This window comes from Sinohyriopsis cumingii, chromosome 4, assembly GCF_028554795.1.
Source record: "Sinohyriopsis cumingii isolate HCF-2022 chromosome 4, ASM2855479v2, whole genome shotgun sequence".
NCBI lineage: Eukaryota > Metazoa > Mollusca > Bivalvia > Unionida > Unionidae > Sinohyriopsis > Sinohyriopsis cumingii.
This window is the reverse complement of record NC_142964.1, coordinates 87,688,205-87,708,939: the sequence shown is the minus strand read 5'-3', so window position 1 is coordinate 87,708,939 and position 20,735 is coordinate 87,688,205. Positions and strand designations below refer to the sequence as shown.

At 40.7% G+C, this 20,735-nt stretch overlaps 1 protein-coding gene across 1 annotated transcript in view; it reads right to left on the bottom strand.

Moving 5' to 3' along the window:
• LOC149801611 (long-chain fatty acid transport protein 2-like) overlaps positions 1 to 20,735 on the bottom strand; it is a 76,174-nt gene that overhangs the window by 9,189 nt on the left and 46,250 nt on the right. The gene's annotated exons all lie outside the window — the stretch shown is intronic.

Sequence of the window (20,735 nt, the reverse complement as noted above, 5' to 3'; positions counted from 1 at the left end):
AGCCAATATATATAGCAAATTCATTGGTGTGGGTTTAGTCCGACATGCAGGACAGGGAGCTCATTTTATTCAGAATGAAAATGCCTCTGTTAATATATCACCCTTCCCCTCTTGAAGTAAAATGAGGCATGACCTCCCTCGATGGAACGGCTCGATATTCCTAAAATACTGCTTCAGAGATCGCACTGGGTCTTATCGATGAACTTGAGATAAAGTGTCCAGAATAGACGGGAAGTATTACCAGTATTGAATTCCTCATGAACAGAGGCATGTTCACTGTAATGAAAGCAGGGGGCTTCATCAGCGAGATCATGACAGAACTGCATGGAAATGGGCCCACCAATAAAAATGTATTGCTAATTTTGCCTGCCGACTGCCAAAGTAGTGAGGAAGCAGGACTTATAAGATGATGAAATAAGTAAACTCTTGAGAGTAGTTCAAATGGTGTCTTGTTCAGTCAGCTTAATAAGGGTAAATTCCACTTGTGCAAGTGTCGAATGTCATTGACCTGGTGGAATCCAAAGAATAGAAGATCAGAGAGGTCTTTGGCTTGTTTGATAACCACTTCCATGATAGCAGAGTATGCCAGTGACCGTAGAATGGTAGGTTCAATTGTGATTGGTACTAACTGCTTTTCATCAAAGAGCCATAGGAAGTTAGCCATTGAGATATGGATGCCTACATTGGTATAAAGCACTCTCGTACGCTCCGCTGAGATTATATTCCATTGCCTTCGTTCTCCTCTAATGTGGTTGACCATCTCACTTGGGAAATTCTCCACTACTTGTTCTGAGATCTGTTGGTTCTTAAGGGCGTATTTAATAAGATCCAGATGTGCCTGTTCAGTAACTCTGTGTTGGGATTTAACACCTCCCAACTTGGTTCCTTCATGCAGATGAAGGAGTATCTCAGTTCTGGCGATTCTGTTGCAGTTGATGAGGTTGCCCGAATACTTTTCCATTTGAGTGTAGTAATAAGGTTGAGGAGACACTCAGAATTGCTGATTCATGTATCCTCTTTCGGATCAGAAGTGTTGGAGAAGTTTATACATTCGGCCATTCCAATCTAAAGAAAGAGCATCGATTAGTCAAGCCTTTTGTGTCCAGAACTGGGGAGACAAAGGTTGAGGTTTTGGTATATATGCTTATCAAACATCTCTGGTCAAATTTGTTCTTTTCCAGTAGTCTCTATTTCACTTCTTTTCATATGCTTTGGTTCTATTGTGGTCGGTTTGGGTTGACAAGCCGATTCGCTTCCGTTTTATTTTCTTGATGATCTTTTTCTGTTACATATCTTATTCTCGATCTCGTTACTTCCTGTTTCGTTTGGGTTGTCTTTGTTTCCTGTTGTCGATTTTGTTAAAGTATAGGCGCATAAATTCCCCTTTAAATATGTATCTTCATTATTTCGTTTATTCAGAGCCGACAAGAGGGAGGGGGCAACCGGGGAATATATCCCAGGGTCTCGGGTCGAATAACACTTTAATTTTATAAAAAAAACAATTTTGTTTGAACAGGAACTAGGAGAGGCCAGGGTGTTTTTTACCCCAGGGCCCGTGTTCGTTCTCTTCGGCCTTGCTTTAATTTGTTGGGTGTTTTTTTTTTTCTTCTTCTCAAGTTGTAGTAAATTTTTAATATTACTCGTTCTAATTTATTTTCCTTTTTCTATTCTGTCTTTTTAGCTTCGGATCTATTCTTTGTACCGGTGTTCATTTTCTTCTGGGTTTGTTGTGCAATCTTGGATATTTTTTCCCTTCTTTCTCTTTCTGTCTCTCTATTTGCTTTCTCCTTTCTTTTTCTATCTTTTTTTATCCCTGTCGTTCTTAGGACTTGGAAAGGAACGAATGTCCCTGGTAGTTGGCGCTCGAATTGTTCTTTTTTTTTTGAGGGTGAGGGCGTAACATTTGAATCGGTAGATTACTCAGTAGGCGTAGTTAGAGAGACTTCATATTCCTGTCCTGTATGTGTTATTGGTACGCTGTTTAGCCTGAGTTGTTCTATGACCCCTCCCCCCCCCCTCTCTCTCTCTCTCTCTCTCTCTCTGTCTGCATGTTTCTATTTTTTAAACTTCTTGTTCGTCTAAGACATATATTGGGGGCCCCGAGTGGCAGAGTGGTCTAAAGCGCTCATTGTTACGGATCACTGCCATCTCACCTCTGTCTGTGTTGGTTCGAGTCTCGGGTCTGGCCAATATGGGTATGTGAGAAAGCTTGCCTGTAGCTTCTCGTGGGTCGGTGGTTCTTTCCAGGGTTTTCCCCGGTTATTCCTCCACCATTTATACTGGCCGCCATTTATAGCCTATCTTGTGCTGAAAAATGTCGTTAGGCCCTACAACAACAATAACTATAAGAAGAAGACGTCAATTACTTCCTGGTCTACTTCGTAACTTTTACCACTCTTTTTCCTGTCCAGTGATGACCGTTGTGTCTATCTCGGCTGCCTAGGCACAAGTCTTGTTTTAGGCTTCAACTTGTGGGTACTGTGGTCTGCACTCAAAATGTGTGTATCCGATCTGTTCACATTTGAAACATTGATGATGATTGATTCACCCTGGATACCACGTCTAAACCTTTAATCTCGTGCAATAAAAGGACTACGGGAGTTTGGTTTCGTCTTATTTCGGTATTTGAAGTAGTCGCACATAGTTTATAATTTTTTGATAGGATTTATATGCCACTAACGTGTGACCATAGATTGTGGTTTACAACTTCAACTATATTTTATCAATCAAACCTTTGGTCAGCATTTCATTCGGAGGACCTGATACATGGATAGTAGTATATGTGTGTTCTACTTATCTACGTGCTGGACCTTCTATAATTTCCCTATTATGATCATAGGTCCCTGTAGTAGTACTTCGTCTCCATCTTCAATATGAACTATCCCTTTCCTACACTTTGCAGACCTTCTACTTTTAACATATTAAGTCCTTTGGCCGTCAATCCTGTCAGGATCTCCGCTCCGCTTAGTTGCTCCTCTCTCGGTAGAATGCTTCCATTTAATGTCTAAACCCTGTTTTCTCTTTCCGCTGCAATGAATTTTTTAGGCTGTTTACATTTTCCACTTGGATATAGATTTTGATATAGGAACTATGATAACGTGGTCCTGTGCTCTGTTTATCCGCGTGTTCGATCGTCGAGGTAAATTTAACATTTCCGTTTGTTTTCTTTTTAGTATGCATGTGAGACTAGCAGCGTACATGTATTTTGTTAGTTGATTCACGATTTTTCTAGATTACCGTTATGGTCATTAAAATTTAACATTGCATAAAAGTTGTTTTGATTAGATAACGTTTAAATTTCGAGCGACATTCTTGTGCATTCGTTGTCAACTTTGAATAAACAATGCATTTATATGTGTAGTAATGACGAGAATGTTTTCAATACCATATATGATCATTCTTATCTTTGATTTTAACACATGTCCTAATAAAAGTTGGACCGCGCCAGTGGCCTAGTGGCTAGAGCGTCCGCCTCGGAAGCGAAATGTTGCAGGTTCCAAACCCAGCAGAGTCATACCAAAGACTTGTACAAAATAGTACTAGCAGCTGCCTCGCTTGGCGCTCAGCATTAAGAGGTTAGTGTTAGGACTGGTCGGCCTTGTATCAGGGTAATGTGACTGGGTGGGACATCATGCTATATGTTTGCGGCATGATGCCCAAGTGTTAGACATCACTATAAACTGGTACACTGCATATATCGTAGCAATATGACTGACAAATGTTTAAAGCTAGGTTAAAATGCCAACACACACACACACACACACACACACACACACACACACACACACACACTAATAAATATTTATTTACTAACGCGTATATTTATCCTTACGCATGTGTTCGATATTTCTGAACGATGTGGCTCTATAGACTTGTATCTGACCTGCAATGGCAACAGGTTGGTTGAACCAACCGAGACCACAGCAACGTGCGACTCACGCACAGCGTTGCTGTGGTTTGACGCTTGCACTATATGGATCAAAGGTTATTAAGTACCTATACATGCCGTCTGCATGCGATTAAGGCGCAGTGGAGAATTTTCACGTGTGGAGATAGCAAGAAATCGTGGCCACATTGTGATGTCAACTGACGCGATGATAGCATGGCATTTTAGCAACTTAGTACTCGAACAGGGCAATTTCTGTAACCTATTATTCGAACAGGGCAATTTATGTAGCCAGCAGCAGAGAGACTGAGCCCACCAACTATTTCGTCCAACAGGACCATCTATCAAAAACATTTCTGATAGAAGTTCTTATTTCACAAAATAAACCCTTCTAGCCAGAAACTATGATGACTAAATCCTCTTTTCTGGCTAGAAGGGTTATTTCACGGCGATAACTCACTATAAAAAATAGTTTCTTCACGTGGTGACGTCGACGACGACGTTGGTGGCTCAGTCTCTCTGCTGCTATCATGTAAAATATTTTAGGATTTTTAACTAAAAAACGTATCAAGTCCAACTCGATACCGTGTCCGAGGATCATGCAACGCTATTGTTACAAATCCGTGTGGGCTTCGCTGTGCACGACTAAAGAAATTTCTGAATCTATTTAGGTCCATGTCTCCGCTGCACCAAGTCTGATGAATATTTCGTAACGTGTGTACGTCAACGCCGTTGAACACTGCAAGGATGTTACAATTGTCTCTGATCACTTTCGGAATTTGTGTATACCGTTGTGTCACATAAATGACATCAGTGTTTTTATGCCGCCCACGGGAAAATATTCTCGCAGGGTTTGTTTGTTTATCCAACATCACATCATCGTACACAACTAGATTGTTAATTGATCCATCGATGTCATCAATGCCAGGTGCATCACTGACATCAGTTATGAATTCAACTACGTTTTCGTCGCTCTCACTGATTGCTTTTGCACTTTCGTTAAAATCTTTTAGCACTTGATAACACCGCTGATCGTCCACAGACGGGGCTATCAAATATAATTTATCCCACTTCATCCACTTCATTATTAAATTAAGTAACAGCTGTGTTTTACCCGACCCAGATGGACCTATGATAATCATTCGAACAGAATTTGGTAGCACTGAGTTATGCTTGATTGGCTCTTGTCGCTTTGTCGCGGAAAAGTCAGTGATTTCCATTAGATATATCATAAAATAATATGGATTTATATTGTGTGAAATGCCGAGCACGTACCCCAACTACGGATACAACAACAATTACAACAAAAAATAATCGACAAGCGCTTACAGGCAAGTGTGAACAATGTGGCACAAAAAAATTTAGATTTATTAAAAAAAAAGCGGAGGTGATATCGCAGCCAAGTTAGGAAAATTACCAGGAGCTCCGTGGGCTAAATACCCAGGAGAAAAACATCTTCCAGGATATAATTACTGTGGTCCAGGAACCCGACTTGATATCAGACTTGATGCTCAGGATCAACCAAAGCCCGGTGAGTATCCGATAAACGCTATCGATGCAGCGTGCCATGCTCATGATGTAGCTTACCGAAGCAAGGATTTGCAACAGCGCCATCTCGCGGACGTGAAATTAATTCACGCGTTAAATGCTATCCCTGATAAATCTTTCAAGGAAAAGTTAGCATCCTGGTTGATAAAATCCGCAATGAAAGGTAAATTAGCGTTAGGTACTGGTATATAATGGAGTCGATTTATTATTCCCCAAGCGGATACTGGAGAGGTAACGCAGCAATTGATAAACTTGCCAGCGCGGCATCAGTAACACACGCGGTTGCCAAAAATTGGTTATCCCGACAGGCAATATGGCAAATTTATCTACCGCGCCCTAAACAAATTCACTTCGCGCATTTTGATGTTAGTGTACCAAATGAGGTTCATCAAGCTGATATATTATTTCTGCCACATGATACTATCCGAAGACGCACATACAAGTACGCGTTAACCATAGTTGATGTTGCCAGTAGATACAAAGATGCGGAACCGTTAACAACTAAAACAGCATCTGAGGTTGCTTCTGCGTTTGAGAGAATTTATCGGCGAGGACCTGGACCACAAGGTGGTCTACGATGGCCAAATTTATTACAAGTTGATCCTGGCAAAGAATTTCAAGGTGCGTTATCATCGTTGATGAAACAACATAACGTCACCATACGACGAGGACACACTGAACTTCATCGTGATCAGGCAATTGTTGAGCGATTCAATCGAACACTTGCTGAGCGGTTATTTGGATATCAATACGCGAAGGAATTTATTCAAGATGCGAGATCGCGCGAATGGGTTGCAAGATTACCAAGCGTGATAACTGCGCTAAATAATGAAATAACTCGAACAACCAACATGAAACCTTCCATCGCGATCACGAAAACAAATATACCCGTACGATGTGATTCTTCAGCGCAGCCGATACTGGGTAATGTTACTGTAAGATATTTATATGAACCAGGCGAACTTGAAGGTGGTAAACGAAGAGCGACTGATCCCATTTGGAGTGTTACCACACATAGCATATCCACCGTGACAAGATCCACTGGCAGACCAGCAATCTACAGGTTGGATTCAACTGCTCCTCAACGCGGATTCACCCGTGAGCAACTTCAGGTAATTCCCGAGGACACACAATTGCCGCCAAAATCACTGAAGTGACTTAACTAGCGCTGGCACCCCGACGTCGATTACACTCAACACAGGTCAACATGACATTATCACGTGTATGACCGCGACTGTTATCTTTTCTGTCTACGGTAAATTGTCTTGAATTTTTATTTGAATACTGCCATAGCATTATACAATTACAGCTCGCGCAGTGATTATTCTGTTGTTGTTTCAGCACAACGACGAAGTCATCCTCAAGATCAAAATCGCGATTATTTTTTTTGTCACTCTGTTTGTAACCGGCGAGTTTTTTTCTTATTATGTTGCTTTTGTTTTCATTATTAATTTTATCAGCGTTTGAATGAAAATCCTTCGGATTTTCCAAGACAATTCTTCGCAGTTGAGATATTCTTCTGACTCTGGACACCGCCAAGTAGACTAAGTTTGACCATTCGATTCGATCATCAATGATCCAGACAGTTGTATCAGAGATAGTCAGTCCTTGAGAACAATGAATTGTCATTGCGTATCCTAGCGTCCACGGGGATTTATTCATCGCTAGTGCATCCTCAACAGCATCGATGTCAACTAACACAATATCATTCAATACTAAATTCTGTTTCTCTGTCTTTCCTGGAATATCAACATTTATATTTTGTAACCGCGTATCAGTTGGTCTATAACATAACGGCGTTGGCAGCATTGGAAACTTTTCTTGTTGCAACCGAAATAGCTCTTGTTGAAGTGTGTCTCTGACTATCTTTCTACTTGCCACTATCAAATCGTCTGGTTTCCACACTCGTAAAAAGTCACTCATCGAAGTTTCAGGAATCATCTCGCGCATGATTTCACATTGAATTTTATTCGGTTGTAGCCTGATTAGTGTTTTAAATTCTTTCAGCGTTGCATCAGGTGCTCGGTAATCATCAGACACTTCTTCGTGATAATCAACAAAATTCCTCAGCCAATCATGCGGAGATGCGCCGACAAACGGAGGTGGTTGACCGTGATCGCCGCACATAATCACTGCGGTATTTTTCGTTAGCAGCCAATCAAGAAATGTTTTTAACGTTTCCAGCGGCACCGTACATATCTCATCCCAAATTATTATATCATTGATATATTTTGTGCCCATTCGATCTGACGTCCATACACCGCCGCTGTATTTGAAAAAGCTGTGATAAGTACAAGAATTGACTCCTCGCTGTTTCATCTCTCTGGCAAAGTCTGTGTGTAGGTGTTAGCACAATCATATCTGAATTCCGAAATAATTCAATCGCTCGAGTTGTTTTACCAGACCCGCCCGGCCCGTTCAAATAAACAGTTTTGTGTCTGGTGATTGGATCATCCACAGACGGTGCGGAAGATATTTCTGGCATTGTTGATTTATAATAATCGTCCTCGATTGCAACATCAGCGGATTCACAATACTCGTGCAACATCTCGGCTTTTATTCTCCACGAACCCCATTCATCTCCGCCGCAGAATTTCATTATATCGGTCAGTGATTCTGAATATTTCTTGTCGATGTAAAATGAATCCGTGGCAACTCTGACTGCGTTACCAGGAAATCGATTTACCATCGATAACAAATTTATAGAAACATAAGCCAGCATTGAAGATCTCAAATGTGTGTATTGAGGCGATTCTCCGTCGATATAACTTACAATTGTGCCCAACTTTTTCCCGTCGGACAAGAACACATCCTCCCTGTTACGTCGGCGATTATAAAATCCAATTCAGCTTCATCGATAATCAACCGCGAGTGATGCATTTTATGATCAAATGCTGCACCCTGAGTAAATTTACCGATTATTCTTCGTCCAAGATCTTTCGCTGTGCTTTCACTGTTTTTGAGTTTGATCTTGAGAATTTTAGGAGCCTCACTGACGATGACATCCATCGGGGTATTTGCACACTCTCGTGCATACTCGCCGATAACTTCTTCGAGGGTAACACGCTCCGGTGTTGGCAACCAAACTGAGGTCTGCGGTCGATAACATATGATTGCTTCGCTGACAGTCAACGATACCAGTATGCCGCTGTCAAGCATGTATCGCAATAACACTATTGGTACCCAGCGCCTTTCGACGAAGTGTCTGCCAAACCAAACATAACAAATCGGATGAAGTCCCGCAGCAAATTCAAACGAAGTCACACGAGCAAATCCTGTCAGGTCAGCGTCGGGTAAACTGCCGTTTACGGCGACTCGTGTCATCGAGTTCGTTGGGTGTCCAAACCGCGCAAAGTATTCGCGGCACTCGCCGTTCCCGAGAAAGCTTCCTGGGTAGCAGGCAATCATATCCACGGAAATCATATCCCGGTAGTCATACCGGGTATTCCACAACCCGCCATGACCATACTCGACACAACTTAATTGTATATCCGAAAGAAACTGACTTCGGGTTGGTCTCCACGAATTTCTTTCTCTGGCGGCGTGAGCGGCAACACTTGGAACTGTAAAACAATTAACCAATAACTGCTCATCGCTGGCATTTCTCATGTACGTTTTTGCGAGTTTTTTCATTTGTTGGTGCAACGATTCTGTTCTGTATAATTCTCCGTTGGGTCTCACAAATTGATCATACTCGGAATCTTCAGAGCTCCTAAATAACCACACCGACACAGGGTCGGTTTTACTCAGCGCGTAAATAACCTCGTATATGTTTCCGCGATAAAACTTGACAACACGGTCACGTGGAAATATTGTAACCGCATCAGTCCACGCGTGCGAATTATGATCAATAATTTCAATCGGTGTTCCTGACTTTTTATAATGCTTCGAACTGTATAATATTTCCCCGGTTAGTGTTTTTACTGTTATTGAGCATTTTAATTTACTTGATAGCGCAGCAACATCATTTATTGTTGCCCCGGTATTCTTAACCGAATCGCCCCAGGCTGTTTTTTTTTCACGTCGCAGATCGGTTAAACCGTTTCCTCGTTTTGCGTTTTTAAAATGTTCCATTACTCGCTCGGCTACACAATTCAACACCAACGACGTAGTCGTCGACGCAGTCATTCGCATCGGAGCGAGTTTATCAATTTTTGGTTTTTTTACAGGATATATTCCATAAATGACTGCGGTTACAGGATACGCTCGAGCGTAATATGGTATATCAATCCCGGTCAGCATTCCTGGTTTACAATTGCTGCTTAACAGAGCGGTCTTTCCGTTAGCAAGAACAGGGTCGAGTTTGTCACGGATAATCCACGTATCGTCTTCAACGTTGACAATAAATTTTATTCTGAAAAAATATTTCTTTTCACGTTGATGAAAATCAATATAATCAATAATTGTTTTTGCTCGGGCATCAGTCATTGTAGCATCGATGATGTCCTCATCGATGACATCGTCAACGTCGCGGATAATTTTAAATGTCGACCATACATGAGATGCGCCGTCGTCGCGGAATTCTTTCTTACCCTCGTTGATAATATCGAACAGATAAGTTAGATGCCGTCGTCGTGGATCCGGGTTTAGCCTGTCAAGATCGAATCTCCCGGCGCCAACTACGGATAACCTCGAAAACTCCTCCATGTTATATTTAAGACAAATATTTAAATAAGAAAATATTATATATACAATGAACAACTGCAGATGGTTAAAAGTTGGATCTGTAACAGTCTGTGGTAAGCCCTGTAGGAAGGAATTCTGCGGTGAACATATACAGAGCATCAAACGAGGAAGCACAGGACCTATTCGTTGCCTGCGATGTGGCATTGGTGTCAGAGGTAAAACACAATTATGTGCGGGGTGTGGGGGGAAACGATACCGTGAACTCAAGCGATATTACAATAAAAAAAATAATGGAGACGCGCTAAAATCCGAGAGTGATTATATAACTAGGTTTTCAGACAAATTATAAATTAGACAAATATATTATTATATAAATGAGCCAAGAATTTGTCTCACATCCAACCATTAAAAATTATGAAGCATCACGACAGGGAATAGTGAGACATCACAGATTGAAAAAACCAGTTGGTGTTGTTAATAATGCTGGTTATCTCCAATTTAAGGTTGCTGGCGGGAAACACTATTATAATCACAAGTTTGTGTTTGAGGTATTTAACGGTGAGATCAAAAAAGGTCTTGTAATTGATCACAAAGATAATAATAAACTTAATAACTCTCTTCAGAATCTGCAAGCCATTACACAGAGCGAGAATTCTGCACGAGGTGGCACTGGTAAATTTGCAAAAATCCCCAGAGCTGTAAGATCTCTCAACAAAAATACTAATAAAGAAAATATATTTCGCTCAATGAGCTTAGCTGCGAAGTATTTTGGTATTGGATCGCGTTCGGTTCAACGTGTCGCAGAAAATGTTATCAAATCAACTTTTTCAAGTAAGTTTGATAGCTGGATCATATTTTATTATGTAGATAACTCTGCAGCGACTGCGTGAAAATCCGAAGGATTTTTCAAGTCAATGATACAATTATTCCCCCGTTGTCACCTTACAGGTACGAGCAGACGATTTTCTGCACAAGGAAGTAAATAACTTCCCCTTATTTCCCCTTGACAGCGTCAAGGTGACAGCACAAGAATGATTTTATCCCTTTGATTTTATCAAAGCAAACGCGTATTTATCTTTTTTTTACAGACAATATCGCTATTTTATTATACTTGTTCGGGTTTATGGCTCATCTGTGGTTTCCACATGATCATATTTAAGAAAATACGTTTTAAACAAATCACGCTGAGCTATTTCTGAACTTTCAAGTATCAGTCAGTTTATATACAATGTCGTCCTGATATCATATTGGGGTTTCGAAACCCAACGAAGTTGCACAACTTTCTCCGTTATCGCCCCGTTTCGGGGTAACCTTTTACCCCAAAACAGGGTTGATTTCAGGGGTACGTGTGCAACTTGTTGGATGTAGAATTATAACCCCGCATTGTGTTTGTTTGTGCCGTCTCTTAAGATAAGTTAGAATTAAGTCCTAGGATAAGTTATATATACAATTGTAACTGCTGTAAATAGCTTCTACTGCTGTAAATACAACTGCTGCTGTAAATAGCTTCTACTGTAAATACTATATGTTTGTGCTGTCCCTAGGATAAGTTAGAATTAAGTACTAGGATAAGGTATGTGTTATCCCCATATGAGCGTTGCTAGCATATCAAATGGTAAGCTAGGAGGTTCACAAATGGGGAATGTCTGGTCGTTTCGCAAACACACCCTCTGGGCTTTCTAGACTGTTATTTGGCAGTTTAGGAGCTCAATCGGGGGTAGTGTTTCCGCCCCTCCTGAGTTTGGTAGGATGTCATAAGACACCCTAGAGACTCAAAGGAGATGTGATATTTTTTTATTTTAAATATTTAAAAATATATATAAATATGAATCAAGAAAATATCAATAATGTGATTGATGCTATTAAAAAATTAGAAAAACAAGGATTTAATATATTACTAAATGTTGAAACTATTCTGTCAGATTTTGAATCATTATACGAAGCTAAGTGCGCAGGGCGTTATATTCTTCCTGCTCAATATCGATTCATAAAGATGATCTAAAATAATTTGTAGAAATCGCTGGCCAGCGTAGCGGAGACACAAATAAATGAATTTGTTCCACTGTCACGTGCAATCGAAAAGATCAGGCTGGCACTGGCAGCTGAGTATGAAACTAAAAAGATAATTAACAATCGGGTCAGAAAATTAAAGCATTGTATGTCCGCTGATGAAGTCAAGGATGAAAGCAATGATAGCTTCGTCACGGATGACGAAGTCATTCACGAAAATCCTAAGGATTTTCAGAAGTAAATACCTCACCTTGACTTCGTCAAATACTTGGAAGTGAAATCGGGTACCTAGAAGTGAAATCGAAAGTAAAAAAAAAGTAATATTTTTTTTTTACTGTGTAAATTATGCAACTGTCCGATTTCACTGATTGCTACTAGCAAATACCCTGTTAGGATCAGTTAAATGGTCAGTGTTAAAAAATATATATATAATAAAATTATGCAATTGTCCGATTTTGTTAATTTTTACTAGCAAATACCCCCATGAATCCGTGACTTTGGTCTGTTTTGTTAATTTTTACTAGCAAATACCCCCATGAATCCGTGACTTTGGTCTGTTTTGTTAATTTTTACTAGCAAATACCCCCATGAATCCGTGACTTTGGTCTGTTTTGTTAATTTTTACTAGCAAATACCCCACCAAATCCGTGACTTTGGTCAGTGGTAAAAAAATATATATAAAGTAAAATATTTTTGAAATTCTTCGAATTTCAGGATGGAAATGTCTTTGACATTTCTACTGCAGTATTTTATCGAGATGATCCCGTGAAATGCACGAGTGAGCAACATTAAGGATTTGGTCTGCGTCACAAGTAATCATCGTGATATTGTTTTCGTGGAGTTGCTTCAGCTGAAAATCTGTCAGTAAAAAGTCATCATTGCCGTACTTATCGATGATTATTTTAACAACGCCCGGTAAATGATTTCCGGTAAATATTTTTCGGATGAATTCTTCAAGCGCGCGCTTGTCAACGATGGAACATTTCACGTGTTGATACATACTATTATTTTCGCGTTCATTTAATATAATTTATTACGACAGTGCTGTCGCTGATGGTGATGTCGCTGACAGTGCTATCATCGTCGTCGTCGTCGTTGTCAGTGAAATCACTGTCATTGGAAATGTCGGAGACATTTTCATCTTCATCACTGACAACAAAATCACTGTCAGAATCACTTTGTGATTCACAAACATATTGTGTTTCTACGCTAGCGTCGGAAACACTTTGTGTTTCACTGTCAGAGAGATCTTCATCATCATCATACTTCTGGTAATTCGAAGATTTTTTGGACATTATTATGATAATGATATCGCTAATTGAAAGTCTTTGAAAAAATCGAAGATTTTTTACGACTTCACCAGCAAGTTTATACTAACAGTCTCCCCACGCAGGTCCAAAAGTCTACCCTGTTGGTCAGTGACTTTAAAATTTATCCTTGTCAGCGTCGGGTTATGACACCGCAGAAATACAGGATTGATTGGCTCTTGCACAATCAAAAATCCAGGTGGTTCTCTAGGAGTAAATGAATACAGTATAAACCCCTGCTGGGCTTGATTCGAAATTGTTGTGTCTATGTTGTAGCTGCCATCGATTACGTCACATACAAGATTGACCGCGACGACATCAGTGATATTTACGATGCCCGGAGAAATATGCCGGCCATCGCTCGCTGTGGAATTATTGTGTGTTAAGATAGTTGGCGGTGGCAATATTCGTTTGTGTTGTGCAAGTATGTCATCGAAGTGCTCATCGACGATATCAGTGACGTATTTTCGTAGGATGACCGGGGAAACGTATCCTGGTATTTTAAAATTCGGTAGTGCAGCTTCGCTCAACGAGTACTTATCCAAAAATTGTTGTTTAATGATGGAGCTACTGTTAGTTACTACCTGAATCATTCGTTGGTTAATATATTCCATATCTGCGGCAATCTGATTTAATATTTCGATTTGCTTAATAATTTCTCCACGTGAACCTGTTACATCAGAAAGATGTTCTTGGAAGCGTTGCCGTAGATGCGCTAGTTGCGCGCGGTGCTCCACATTAATAGTTTCAAAAAATTCAGTAATTTCGCTCAGATAAACACTAAATCCTAATCCTCCCACTCCCGTTGAATATGTTGCACGAGTAAAAGTCCACACAATATCGCCGCCATCGCTAAGAGACGGGATCCACCTATCCACCGTTGCGCTTTTTATATCATCCAGACGCGGCCTATAAACCGGTGTAATTCCGTGATATGACTTCGCGTCAGTGATATAATCGGATTTTTCGGGTGCAGGGGGTGGTATCGGTGGTACCGGTGGTGGATTTTTAGGCCATCCTAATACTGTTCTGATTGAACTGTTATAGATATCAACGGCGTAACCCGGTGTTGAGATTTCGATGATCGTGGACAGCGTTGGCTCGTGTGCAGTGATTGATATTTTTGCTTCTTTTCCGGTGATACGTTTTATTTGACGCTGTATTTCTTTGTTGATTTCTTCTATCTGATAACTCCCAGTGGGAAGTGTAATGACGTTCCAATCTGGTGTGCCATCAGCGCTATTCTGATATGAAAATACAAATGAATTATCTGACAACTGTCCGTGAAATGATGTCGACCTGATATTGGGCCAACTGTGATATACTCGTAATTGTGTCAGTGCTATTTCGGTGACTGGAATTGCAGTTGGAAAATTAATATCGAATTCAGGTTGCGTCGAGGACACTGATATCATTGTGGTCCTTACCGGAGTTGTATTTGCGGCTATCTCTTGAAGTATCTCCGTCATTATTTATCTTCATCGTTTTCAAATTAAGATTCTTCGCACGTTCGTAATCGTTGTATATGCCAGACATCAATGTGAATTCAGAATCTGATATGTTGTTGTCGTCTACGCTGGATGATATCAACGAGGATAATTTCGAGTATGCGTTGCTGGCCGCGCTGTTTAGCCGCTCATACTCGTGTAGTTTTGTTATCGCGCATGAGGATATTTTTTTTGCGATGATGTTGGCAACTCCTGCGATCGTCGTTGATGCTGAAATTGTGATTGTGATCGCGATTGCAGCAGTTACTGGTGTCAGCGCTGACAATAGCACACCCGTGGATGCAACCACCGCGGATACCGAATACACTATTGTGTCTAGCACGGTTACACGCCGTTTGTACTTTTTTATTTTTGTTACGCATCTGTCAATGGTGTTTTTCAACGTTGATTGCCATTCGCGTACCTGATCATACCGGTATTGCTGAGCGTCTAATGTTGTCGTTGATGCTGATTTCATTTTTATTATTATTTACGTAACCAATTGAGGTGTTTCTGCGATGAATTCCAAACACCACCAGTAAGATGTTGCGGTTAATTTCTTGTCTGCGGCTTCAAGTATAAATATTTCTTCGGTTCCGCTGTTCAATATTACAGTTACAACCCCGGAATACTTATCGGTGGAATGTCTCCAGGGATATGTTGTGAAGATTTCAAATTTAGCGGCGGAAAATACAGACAACCTGTACACGCCAGTGGCTGTTGCTGTGTATTTGATAGTATTAATTTGTCGGGACCATGTTGCGAATCCCGATGATACCGTGAATACGATGTTGGTGATATGCCCGGGGGTAACTCCAGTGGGGACTTTAATCAAACTGGTTTTGTTAACGATCTCAGGAATTCCCGCTACGATGTTTTGCTGTGTTTGTTTGATCGTGTCAATGTCGGTCTTGATTTCAGAAAGTTTTACGTCGACGACTGGAGGAACCCCAAAGAACTTATCCACGGTCTCACCAGTTTTTGCGAAGTTTCTTCGAAGTCTTGTAAACGTGCCCACGTGAACATCATACTCTGCCCGCAACGTGGCTAGTTTACCATCAATGGTGTCTACATATTTTTTGTTGGTGGCATCTTCGGGGCCTTCCGGATCCGCTAATACAGTTATTTTGTTACCGTTCATGCTGAGTTCACCTGTCATTGTATCACCGGTCTTTGCTACACGTCTTTCTGCAGCCTTCCGTGCATCATCTCGAAGCGCCACGATTGATATCAACGAATCTATGATTCTGCCGCTGTCAGTGAATACAACGATGTTGTCCGTGACAGCTCCAATAACCCTGCGAATTATGTCATTCCACTTAATGTTACTGGTTTTTAGTTTGCCGTGCCTGTCCTGAAAAATAACAACCTCATCTGGGTCTATTCCGGTTAACGTTAAAAGATTATCAATTTCATCTTTGGTCGCATACGCTGATAAATCAATATCTTTTTTTTCTTCCTTGGTTCTGCTTGATCTTCCGTAAATATCAACCATTATCAATTTTGGGGTTGTTTAAATTTGGAAATCACATCTGTGGTGTATTCATGCACGACTTTGTGAGGAGGACTCGCTGATTTCGAGATCGCATCAAGAACATTTAATACTTCACGACCGCATATCGGAGGATCAATCAGTGTTTGTGTTGGCAGCGTTGACTGCCAAACTGGAATATTGGAAAATCTTTGGACGTACCTGAAAAACTCAACTGGCGGTGCTAGCCCGTACGAGTCAAAATAGATAATTCCACGTGGATCGATCGCGTAAGCAACCCAGTGAGTTCCAGGACCGTTTTTATTATCGAGATTAATAATTCCTGTTTCTGGATTATTCGGTCGTGCTGGTAATTGATCTCGCATAAATACACCTCTGAAATTCTTTATACGTAATTGTTTAACAGCATCAAGCAAATCAAAATTACTCGCTGGAAGCTTCAACATCGGTGTGAAAACGCTAGCGTTGAAAACACTTAGAACTTTTTTGGGTACCATGATGCCGAAGTTCCCGGTAGTCTGAGACCGGATCCCTTTTTTTGTATCCTTTCCCGGTGGCTTTCTTTAGTGCCATTCCAGCTGCGGTTCCAACAGCTCCTAACGCGGCTGCTTTTGCGACTGCGGGAGCAGCAGCAGCTATCAGTGCTTGTATCGCGGCGAGAAGAGGAAATATACCGCCGGTTTTAACCATATCTTTGACCGCGGCCGGAGAGAGATCAAGTCGAACTCCAGTCGTTGCTTGTTTCGCTTTATTGAAATGTTTTTGTTGGGTTTTAGTCAATGACAGTTTGTTTGGACCACCCGCTAGCTGATCGTGTTTTAGTGTTATTGATGTCCCACATGTGCTCGCGTTCTTCGATTGTAATTTCTTCGCCTGACCAGGAGTCAGTGTGACATTAACATGACTGTATGACATTTTATTTAATATGATGTTGATCTAATTGCGCTATTAAACAATGTTACAAGTTTTTGGAAAACCTACAGGTTTTCCACTGGTGCATCAATGACTCTCATTCGGCCGCCAGCACCTTCAAGTAACATTGCTTTATCGGAAAGTATGACCGCGATTGCTCTAGCACCTCCAGGAAGTGGTGGTGCCGCAACTGGTACTCGAGCCAGGCGAGCCCGAATAACTATATCGACGACAGATTTTCTGAACAAATCCAAATGTTCCAACGAAAAGTAATAGATCGGATACAACGTTGTAAAATCACGCTGGGATATCTGCAGCCCAGTGTCAACGTTTTGATCACGTCCATCATAAGACATCAATCGATAATATGCCCGTGCAACATCATTTTGTTCAAAATTTAGATTGATATCCTCAGCGGGTTCTTGATGTCCGTTTATTCTTAATGAAACTTCAGAAACTCCAAGAGTGTCAAATATCATTGGACTTGCTTCCTGGTTATTTATTCTAGAATTTGCCTGAAACGCGATAAATATATGTCGCGCTGCTGATACTCCCTGTTGTGATCCCAATTGCCACGTGAACAGTCCAGGAGCGTTGATAGAAGTACTATCTGTTGTCATTGCTAACCATGATAACAACGATTTTCCACCTTGATCCATAAAAGAAAGTAATTTTTGTTCTTCAGCGATTGATGGAGTCATTGTTGGCATCCACAGAGATAGTTTTCTTAACTCTACTTGACCAGGATCAACTCCATCAGCTCGCCATATTGCATCATTATCAGAGTTTTTTCTGACAAGCGTTACTGTGTGTTTGGCACCAAATATAACCTTTCGGACACTTCTGCAAAATCCAAAAATATGAGATAACGGAATTGCACAAGAAAACTCTTCTTCGCCGCTCAGCATTGCTCGACGCGCGGCAAAACCCAAGTTGAAATTTTCGTTCATGGCTGCAACTGCATCCCCGGCCGCGTTCATCGTTACATTTCTATTTTCGGGATGATCAGATGTGTCCTTTACAAACATCATTGTTGGACCAGCTGATCTTGTGTAATCATCAGAATATCTTGCAAGACCAAGTATTGTCGTGGCAACATCAACATTATCCAAACACGACTCAATATCTTTTCCATCAATCGAGTATGTGGCTTTGCTAAATAACGCCATCACACCATTATTAACAAAACCAACACGATCGCCAATTCCGTATCCAATACCGTCCGCTTTTAAGATTCTACCTGTGACTTCAATAAAAGCCTCACAAGGCAGAAAATATCTACTTGTGTCATGAATTTGAAACTCAATTCTCCCCGGCGCGTTAGGTGTTTTTGCATCATAAGAATAATATTGATAATCGCGCAAGGATTCATCTTTTCTGACTGATTTATCCATATCAAATGCTATGTTGGATATGCGCTGAAACATCTTATTGTAATACATTATTATCTAAAACGAAGACCACTCCCCGCTACTAAACTTGAAGCTATATTTTTTTCTATTTCTTTGGAAGGTATCAGCGACGCTAGTTTTTGATTTGCAGTTTCATTTATTATTTTGCTAACATTTGCAGGCATATCCGCAGTGCTTGGTAATTTTACCGGCGGAGGCTTTCTGCGTATTAATCGTGCTAGTCTGTCCTTGATCGCCGTGAACACCTTGCCGGCTGCTTCACCGATTACACCAGAAGCTTTGTCTTTGATAACATCAATAGCTTTTGACGATAATTGTTTTGCAATTGGTCCCACCTTTGGAGCTATTCTTGTAAACAATCCTTGAATAACATTTCCAAGTCCATCTCCATAATATGCACTCTAAACAGGATATCGCGAATTTACCACTCTCTCTCGTCGGGTCATATGATTAGAGTCGTGTATGATCATTTTATTTAATTAGTTATTTCTCTAATCGACTTTCAATCGCGGAGACTTTCAATCGCTGTCCACGAGTTCATCAATAAGTTCTCGATAGATGTGAGTATCCATGATGCCGCCGCGAAATAGTCGCTGACAGATATCAGCCGCTTCATTAATTATTTCCGGAGAGTTATTTCCAGCTCGTTTTCCTCCGATGAGAATTTCTAGCCGTGATACATCATTGAGAACATTATCAGGACAAACAGCTAGACCAGATCCGGTTTTTGATTGTTGTTCTACAATTCTTGGGGCTAAAACATCTTGCGGTAAACTTTCAGGAGATGTTGTTAAACCAATTATCGGCGACCTAGTTGGCTCGGATTTTTGACGACGTGGACTTTGTTCAGATGCAACCTCATATTCACTTAACGGGACTAGGTCAGTATCTTTTATCCTCCGCCGTTGTTGTTGTAAAGGTGCAGAAGGTTTCTGCTGGGAGGATTCTAGTTGTTTTACCTCTTCGTTATAAACTCTTTTTACTTCTTCAAGGAGACCTCTGTATTCTAAATCATCATCTCTGGCTTGTTTTTTGTTTTTATATATACGATATATCCATTTAATAAAATTATCATCATTCACGTTTTCAAAACCGGGTTTTAAGATACTAGATTTATTAAACATACCAATTAATATTTTTCTGGGCAATTCTTCTCTTGTAGTATTTCTAATATCTTCAGCAAAACCCTCCCTAAATTTTGCAATCAGTCCAGTATTTTCCTTTTTTGGTTTGGACGCGAGTTCAGTACGAATTTGCCCAATACCTTCAAGTATTTCTTTGACGGCGGAGGGGGGTTGAGCTGTTGGATCTCGTAAAATCTTTTTTGTTTGTTTGGTTCTTCTAGCAATCTTTTCAGTCCGCACGGCAGTTTGTTTTAGCATTGGAAGAATACCCTTTCTTCGTTCCTCTTCTTGTTCCCTTCTTCTCCGCTCCCGCTCCTCCACATCCACCACCTCTTCATAAGTCTTAGGCTCTCCCAGTAAAGCTCTTTCAGTAACCATCGCAGCTTTTTCAGCAGCTTTTTCAGTAGCTGTTGTAACGGGTTTAAATAATTCCTCTGCACCTGTTGCAAATTCAACTTGTGCTAGCTGCCGTGCTTGTAATTTTTCTCTGACCCTATCACGAACAGGAAGAAATTTTTTTATTGCTTCTAGTCGCTCTCGAGCTAGTCTAGCAGAATGTGCTTCTCCAGTGTTGGCCATTATTGTTAACTTAAATTTTTAATTCACAACAGAAATCCTAAAATATTTTACATGATAGCAGCAGAGAGACTGAGCCACCAACGTCGTCGTCGACGTCACCACGTGAAGAAACTATTTTTTATAGTGAGTTATCGCCGTGAAATAACCCTTCTAGCCAGAAAAGAGGATTTAGTCATCATAGTTTCTGGCTAGAAGGGTTTATTTTGTGAAATAAGAACTTCTATCAGAAATGTTTTTGATAGATGGTCCTGTTGGACGAAATAGTTGGTGGGCTCAGTCTCTCTGCTGCTTAGCCTATTATTCGAACAGGGCAATTTCTGTAATCTATTATTCGAACAGGGCAATTTCTGTA